This window comes from Tenrec ecaudatus, chromosome 6 (assembly GCF_050624435.1).
Source record: "Tenrec ecaudatus isolate mTenEca1 chromosome 6, mTenEca1.hap1, whole genome shotgun sequence".
In the NCBI taxonomy this organism is placed as follows: Eukaryota; Metazoa; Chordata; class Mammalia; order Afrosoricida; family Tenrecidae; genus Tenrec; species Tenrec ecaudatus.
The window spans coordinates 67,395,047-67,403,434 of record NC_134535.1 but is presented as its reverse complement, the minus strand read 5'-3'; positions in this window follow the sequence as shown (position 1 = coordinate 67,403,434).

Below are 8,388 nucleotides of genomic sequence, written 5' to 3'. Positions count from 1 at the left end.
AAAACTGAAATTTTTTTCAAAACTATGTATTTTTAAGATTTTTTTTTACTAAACAACCTTATCACCTTCTAAGTACTCTCCATTACACTTAATAAATTTGTCAAATCTGTGATTTCATTCTTGAAAACATTTTTCAGACTCATCTGTTTGGGATGGCTGACAGCATCTTCTTCGTTCTTCACCTCTTCTACTTTATCAAATAGCTGTCCTTTCATGTCCCATTCGCAGAAACAAAAAGAAGTTGCAATGAGAGATCAGCTGAGTAAGGTGCATGGGGCAAGAGAACCATGATGTTTTTTGCCAAAAACTGGCACACAGATGGCTGCCTTAGCAAGTGCTTTGTGCTGGTAGCAAAATCAGTCCCTTTTTGCCACAAATCAGGCCCTTTTTGTCGCACACTGTTATGCAATCTTTTCAGAACCTTTAAATAGAAAGCTTGATTAACCATCTGACCTGGTGGAGTGAACTCCAAATGAGTCAACATTTTCATCTGTTCGGGAAGTTGATGGACATCCAGAACGAGGTTTGTCATTAATCAACATTTCACCGTTTTTGAAACAAAGCCACTCATACACTTGCATTTTCCCCATAGCGCTGTCCTTGTAAGCTGCGTTCAACATCACGACAGTTTGTGCAGCATTTTTCCCGTGCAGGAAACATCGAAACACTATCTCAGTGAGTTGCTTGATGCTTGCCTGGCAGGAAAATGCACACAATGAAAGCTCCGCCCAGAGGAGCATGTTTCTGGGGTTTTGGGGGACCCACTGGTATGCACACATAAACACACACACAACCACATACACCTGTTTCTTATCAAATCTTAATAGTAAATCATTTTGATTAGGGAATTAAATCAATAGCTGTGCTAGAATAATTGATATGATTAGTTCTCTCTCACAGCCATCGAACTAATTCTGACTCAGTGACTACAGCGCAGGGTAGAGTTGTTCCCGTGGGTTTCTGAGACTGTAACCCTTTACAGAAGTATTGTTTTTCTCGCAACGAGTCCCTGGGGGTTTCGAACTGCATACCTTGTGGTTAGCACCACATCACCAGGGCTTCTAGAAACCTTAAATTGCAAGCTATTATTACCCTTCCAATTAACCACCAATTTATTTCCCGTTTACCCCACCCAAGTTTTCCTGGGGTAAGGTTTCCTTACTCCATTCCCATCATCTTCCAAAGAGGTGGTTTTTCTCACCTCAGGAGGATAACTGAGAACGCGCTCATCATCTTCCTGATACTCCAACTGTCAACAAGAATGTGCTGGTTTCAGTGGCAGAAATTCATCATTAATTGTCTCACTTTCTAAAAATGTTCAAAGTTAATCTAAAATTTGAAGCTCTGTGGTAGGTGCCAACTTGAGACTATTAAGAGTGAAAGGATGGAGTTTAACCTGTCAAGCAGGTTGCAGCTTGATGACCTCATTTGGAGGCTCTACGGAGATAAATAACTCTCTGAAGATGGGACACACACTTCTCTCTGCCTCGTCTCCCTGCGAGACATTCCCGTTGACAAGCCACATGGAGCTCTGCTGATGGCGCCAGAGCCCTGCAGCTGGAGGAGCCATGTGGAAACCCATGCCAGCACTGTGATTCTTCTACCACCACTGGATCTATAAGACTTTCCACCCACTGGCCTCTTTTCTTCCTGCATTTGGAATTATTGCATGGCTGCGTGAGTCTAAAGAGGAATTTATGGACTAGTATTGGGCATATGGAATAATTTTGGACTTAGGGACTTGATCTGGACTGGGCTGGGATGTTTTCTCAATATACAATTGCTCTTTTATATAAAGCTCTTTCTTAGACACATTTTAGTATCCATGAATTTGTTTTTCTAGTCCACCCGGACTAACAAGCTTTTTGAGGGAAAATGCTACCAAAGGACAATAATGAACAATACGCACACACACTCCGACAACATAAATCCTGTCTGTGACAGCCTTAGTGCTTTCATCAGTGGCATTTCATTGCCTACAAAAAAATTTTAAATCCCAAGACCCTTCAGCAGCTGACTAGCCTATTTTTCCAGCATCCTCTCTTCCTCCCAAAGAATGCGCTCATCCTCCCTCCCTCTGGGTTCAGTGAACATGCTCTCTCTTGGTGGTGTTCTATACAAGTTTGTTTTGCTTTGCTTTCTCTTTCTGGAAAGCCCTTAACTCTAGTTCCAGCCCCTGCAGCGTCTCCAGAAACAATACAAATTTTCCACTTACACCATGACTTTGATAGCTAAATACTACTTCATTCAGTTAACTAGTGTATTTCTGTTTGTCTGCTCCTCACATCTTAACATAAGCACTACTAAGAGAAGGGATTTTGTTGGCTTCTGTGTTGCTCAAGTCATGGTTGGCTAGGAGCCCTGCTGGTGTAGTGACTCTGCATTGGGCTGCTAACTGCAAGGTCAGCAATTTAAAACCACCAGCTACCCCTGGGGAGAAAGATGAGGCTTTCTATTCCCATAAACTCGAGAAAAACGGCTTTCTACTGCCGGGAAGAGTTACAGTTTTGGAAACCCACTGGGGCAGTTCTACCCTGTCCTGTAAGATTTGCTATGAGCAGGAATGGACTCAATGGCAGTGAGTTAAGTTACTGTTATTTGGAATCTCTTAACAACAATGGAACCTATTTTCTAGCCAATACATAACAAGGTATTTAAATGAGAGTTGTCCCAGGAAGGTATTTGTACTGTGGGTGAATTCTTATTTGAAAAGTGTTCGTGGTGGTTTTTTTGTTGTTGGTGGTGGTGTTTTTAAGGAGTTTCTGTTTTGTACTAAAGAATGACTCATGCAACCATCTCTTTGGAGAATGTTAATAGTGCTTTTGCTTTTCAGTAACAATAATTGATGAAACCTTGCTATTTTAGTTCTATTCAAATTTCCGTTTTGATTGAAATCTTTTTGCAAATTCCCACTGCAGAAATCACATGCCATTACTATAATTACTTACAATTTAGGAAATATGAAGTATCTTGTAGGAGACCTTAGCTATGATATGTACTATTAAGGCTATAAAATAATTTGAGGTGCCAATAAAACTTTTGAAATACAAAATTTAAAAAGGTATCAATGATTCCTAATATAAATTCTCCATAATTATGGAACAGTGGCTGGAATGTTTAATGATAATTGTCTTGGTTTATTGAATATATCTGAGTTTTCATTAATTATTGATGGGGCAGGCAACATAATAGTTCCCCAAGGATGTCTATATGAATCCCAGAACCTCTTTCATGGCAAAGAGGAATTGGGATTACACGTGGAATTAAGATCGCTAATCAGATTACCTTAAAGTAGGGATCTTATTCTAGATTATCTAGGTTGACCAAATGTAAACACAAGCGTCCTTGGAAATGAAAGAGAGGGGACTAAAGAGCAGTGGAGACTCAGTCCTACGTTGCTGTTTTGAAAACGAAGGAATGAGGCTATGAGCCAAGGAATGCAGGCAATCTCCAGGCGGAGAAAGAGCTAAGGAAATAAATTGTCCTTTAGGCACTCCAGGAAGGAACACAGCCATGTTGACACCTTACATCTTCTAACTCCTGTTGTTGCGCATCTATAAGGTTTCTAATTACTTTTCATATCATAAGATATGTTGCTAGCCCAGTTCTACCTTACAAATCCGGCTAGACCAGAGCATGTACACAGGTTCAGAGAAGAGCTCCCAACACACGGAACCCAGGACAAATAAGCGCCTCAGGAACAGTCATGGAAGTAGCGATGCCATGAGGGTAGGGGAAGGTAGGGGGAGAAAGGGAGAACCAATCACATGATCGATGTATAACACACATACACATACACCCTGCGGGGGGGACAAACAACAGAAACATGGCTGAAGTGAGAGAGTGGATGGTATAAGATATGAAAATAATAATTTATCATTTATCAAGGGTTCATGAGGGGAGGGGAGGGAGTGAAAAAAGAGGAACTGATACCAAGGGCTCAAGTAAAAAATGTTTTGAAAAGGATGATGGTAACATGTGCAAATTTCCTTGATACAATTGATGTATGGATTGTTATAAGAACTTTAAGAACCCTCCATATAATGATTTACTTTAAAAAATAATATGATGTTGAGATTATTTTTTAATTTATTTTTTATGCACATATGCAAGAGTTTCCAGTGGCACCGGGTTGAGAAGACACGAGGATGCAAAGTCCAATGGCTGCCAGGCTTTCCGTTTAAGTGAGGGGAGTTGTGGAGTGCTGAGTATACGCATCATTAACATTACAAAACAAAATAGTGTCACTGAAAACCACCTAAACAAAATATATTAATCATAAAATTAAATGAATCATAGAAACAAAAATATTAAATAAAAATGTCAAAATGTAAAGTTATTCCTGACACATCTAGAGGTGGTGAATCTATGTGCTTCTGAAAATTGTGCTTTTATTGCTCTAATCCTCTCCCCCGCGCCACCCCCCCAAAAAAAAGAATTACGTCCTCTTAGATTTATGCCAGGTCAAAATAGCACTTTTGGCATCTTCTAGGGACTCAAATCATGCTCCTTTTACATGCATTAGTTTCATGAACAAAATGAAGCCTGTGGGGCAAGAGAAGGCCTGTAAGATGGATGTGGGGCAGTTTCCCAGTGAGGTCCTCAGGACCGCCCTTGCTGCAATTGGAGCATGAGTGGATGCATTGTCGTGAAAGGAAACAAAATCCACAGTGATTTGTTGGTCTTTTTATATCCAGCATATGACATTTCCATTCTCTTAAAACTTCTTCCCTGGATGCAGGGAAGGTGTGGTAGAAAGGGGGAACCGGTTACAAGGACCTACATATAACCCCCTCCGGGCGATGGACAACAGAAAAGTGGGTGAAGGAAGACGTCAGACAGTGTAAGACATGACAAAATAATAATTTATAAATTATCAAGCGTTTCATGAGAGGGGGTGGGTAGGTGGGGGGAAGTGAGGTGATACCAAGGGCTCAAGTAGAAAGCAAATGTTTTGAGAATGATGAGGGCAGCAAAAGTACAAATATGCTTCACACAATGGATGTATGTATGGATTGTGATGAGTTGTACGAGCCCCCAATAAAACGATTAAATTTCAAAACAAAAATGTCTTCCCTAATAAACCCCTGTGATCATCCTGTCTTTTGAGAAACTAAGATTACCTTTTTTGAATCCCCAAAAACCAATCTCTAACCTCCCTCGAAGCTGACCTCTCAGCCATGAATTTCCCCAGATTTCCTGCAAAGCCACCGTTTTCACTGGCGCTTGTTCTCTGGATCATTTTTGGCAAACCCAAGTTACAATTCATTCCATAAAATCATCTTTGTTAGCTTGATATTGCTTAAAAGATTGATGGAAATATAGCTCTTTGAACTAGTTGATCTTTGCACAATGCTTTGGGAAGCTATCAAGCCAAGAGCTTTGGGAGACCAAAATGTTTGCTTAAAATTGAAAATGCCAAACCAAGTGAGATCCCAAGCATCGATGGTAATTCTGCTTCCACCACTTTCTAGACACCAGTCAGTCCCAGTTCCTTTATTTGCTGAGGCTGGCAGTCTTCCCTCTCTTGGCTTATCTTTGAGATCTTGACTTTCCTTAAAATGATTAATCTATCTAAAAACCATCATGTGGAATTAATAGGTAAATAACATTTGTTTTATATGGAACCGCATTCTCATAAACTTATTGCATAGTTTCATGATTTGGGAAGAGACCTACTTAAGTTTAGTTATAAATTTTATATTAGCTTGACCACAATCATTTGTTTCCTGTGTTGCCAAAAGTACCTTTTTTTAAAAAAGGTACTTCAACAAGTCTGACCCAAGCTGTGGTATTTTCAATTGCCTTCCATGCGTGTGAACACTGGGTCATGAATAAGGGAGATCAAAGAAGAATCTGTGCATTTGAATTATGGTGTTGAAGAAGAATATTGGTGAAGAACAGGCCATGGGCTGACAGAGGAAAAACAACAGATCTGTCTGGGAAGAATTATAGCTAAAATGCTCTGTAGAAGAGAAGATGGCAAAGCTTTATCTTGTACATTTTGGACATGTTATCAGGAGAGACCCAAACTCCAAAGCAAACACACTGCCATTGGTATGGACTCATGGTGGCCGTATAGGACAGAGCAGAGCTGACCCTACCTATGACTTTCCAAGACTGAACTCGTTACAAGAGTAGAAATCCCAGTCTTTGTCCCACAGTAATTTTCAACAGGGGTCCTTGCTAACGGCAATGCTCCCAGAGCTCCATCAGGAGAGATCAGTCTCTGGAAAAGAGCATCATGTTTGGTAACAGTGGGTCAGGAAAAAGGAAAATCCTCAGCAAGACAGATTGACACAGTGGCTGCAACAATGGGTTCAAACATAACAATTGTGGGGATGGTACAGGAGCGGGCAGTGTTCTGTTTTACACAGAGTCTCTATGAGCTTAAACTGATTCAACTGCACCTAGCAACAACAACAAGACTAAGAGAGGGAGGTATATTATTCAGAGAACTTGTCTACAGTCGCCTACTTATTGTAGAGATATTGAAATTCATTTTCTTTAAAAACAACAGCGCATGTGTGAACGTTAGAAGCAATACTTTCCCACTCACCCTCCAATCATATGTGCTTATTTGCTCCCAATGTGAATCTGCTAAGTTAATTCCCTCCAATAGTCCATGAAGGTGTCCCTTTTTCTACCACCTCGAATTTATTTTAAAATGTTCTCTAATTTGGCTCTCAAACAGTATCTTCATTTTATTTTAGTTCACATTTTCCTGATCAGCAGAAAGGATAAACATGTTTGCATATGTTTACTGACCATTTGCTTTTCCTCTTCCCTGAACTGTGTGGATAACATGATGGAAGAGATAGGATCCGCTCTAACTGTAGCCGCCTGAGGTGAACTGCCAAGATGGTTCGCTACTCACTCAACCCAGAAAACCCTACAAAATCCTGCAAATCAAGAGGGTCGAACCTCCGGGTCCACTTCAAGAACACCCGTGAAACTGCCCAGGCCATCAAAGGCATGCACATCCGGAAAGCCACCAAATACTTGAAAGACGTCACTCTGCAGAAGCAATGTGTGCCTTTCCGACGGTACAATGGTGGTGTTGGCAGGTGTGCCCAGGCCAAGCAATGGGGTTGGACCCAGGGTCAGTGGCCCAAAAAGAGTGCTGAATTTTTGCTTCACATGCTTAAAAGTGCAGAAAGTCATGCTGAACTTAAGGGTTTAGATGTGGATTCTCAGGTCATCAAGCACATCCAGGTGAACAAAGCCCCCAAGATGCGCCGCCGGACTTACAGAGCCCATGGTCGGATCAACCCATGCATGAGCTCCCCCTGCCACATTGAGATGACCCTGACTGAGAAGGAACAGATCGTTCCCAAACCAGAAGAGGAGGTTGCACAGAAGAAAAAGATTTCCCAGAAGAAACTGAAGAAGCAAAAACTCATGGCTTGGGAATAAATTAAGTTTAAAATAATAAAAGTTAAAGCGCTTAAAAAAAAAGAGAAATAGGACCCATTTATATAGGACATGCCATATAAGAAAATGTAATTGGATCCCCACAGGCCTGGGTAGTTTTTGTAGGATTTAGCAAATGTAAGTAACTAAGTGAACTCAACATGTAGTTCAAAGTATTACATATAATACAATATTAATGAGGATAATTGTCTTTTCACATTCAGAAAAAAATTTAAATTATCAAGGTTCTGGAACTCATTAGGAAAACATTCTTGGTTTCTGATTTTTGCAATCAAGCATTAATCCCATGAGCCCATTTTTCATTAAACGATGACCACATCTGGATTCTAACCACTTCATCTAGGGAGAAAAAAAGCTTCAGGGCTGTCATCTTGATAATGGTTGAATGTATAATAGAATTCAGTGCTTAGGCTATAAGGAAACATGCATGAGAGAAAACCACATGTGGGTAGTGGCAACAGGTGCTCTGCTCAGGTGTACTAATTCCACTGGGTCACCAATATTACCGACTCCGATGACCTATCTTGGCCAAAGCCAGAAAAGCCAACAGCTGTCCATTAGCTCCGCAGTTGTGAAGCACAGAAAGCAAGAAGCAAAAATACTGAGATGCTATTTGCAGTTTCACAGCTCCGTCCTGTGGACAAAGTTTGTATGTGCATCCTGAAAGTCATCCACATTTCCTTGCTTAACACAATAAAGACCCTGCTTCTATGTTTCTAGTTTGTACCTTATTGAGCAAACTATATTTAATATGTAAAGACAAAAATATTATGTATGTATGTATGCATGTACAGATAGCTGATACGCCAGCAGATCTGTTTTCCTTCTTTGCTTCTTAGTGATGCGGAAATCCACTCAAGAAAATATTTTCAAGTGTTGTTGTCAGTTGGCTATTTACCCTTGACTTGAAGTCTTTTCATCTGAATAATGTTCCTCTGAATTCAGTACCTCTGA